The sequence below is a fragment of the Solanum tuberosum genome, unplaced genomic scaffold (assembly GCF_000226075.1).
Source record: "Solanum tuberosum cultivar DM 1-3 516 R44 unplaced genomic scaffold, SolTub_3.0 scf00010, whole genome shotgun sequence".
Taxonomy (NCBI): domain Eukaryota; kingdom Viridiplantae; phylum Streptophyta; class Magnoliopsida; order Solanales; family Solanaceae; genus Solanum; species Solanum tuberosum.
The window spans coordinates 835,557-835,977 of NW_006238936.1; positions in this window are offsets into that span (position 1 = coordinate 835,557).

A 421-nucleotide genomic window follows, 5' to 3' on the forward strand; every position below is an offset into this window, starting at 1 on the left:
CTATTGTTTCTGAGGTCGGCCAAAGCAGAGACAAATTCATAAACACAAATACAAGTACAATTGTCGATCGAGTTTATTCTTTAAGTTCACAAAGAAAACACAAGCACAAATCTTCTTGTGGTTCATCTAGGAAAATAACCGCAGACTGGCACTACTTTGACTTGAAGTTCCTTCATCATTCAGCTCTTTATTGGTAAACTAAGAACTGATTGATTGTACAGAGAACTATCTCCAAACTACCTCCAATGCATCGATTAATAAATGAAAAGGACAAACGTAGTTGTTTTACACAATTCAAGTAGCTCATATATCATAATACTCTGAAAAACTATATGAGCTCTAAGGCAGTATATTGATCACAATAATCAAACTACTTTCACGGCTAGTAATATAAATAAATGCAACAAACTATCAACCACAA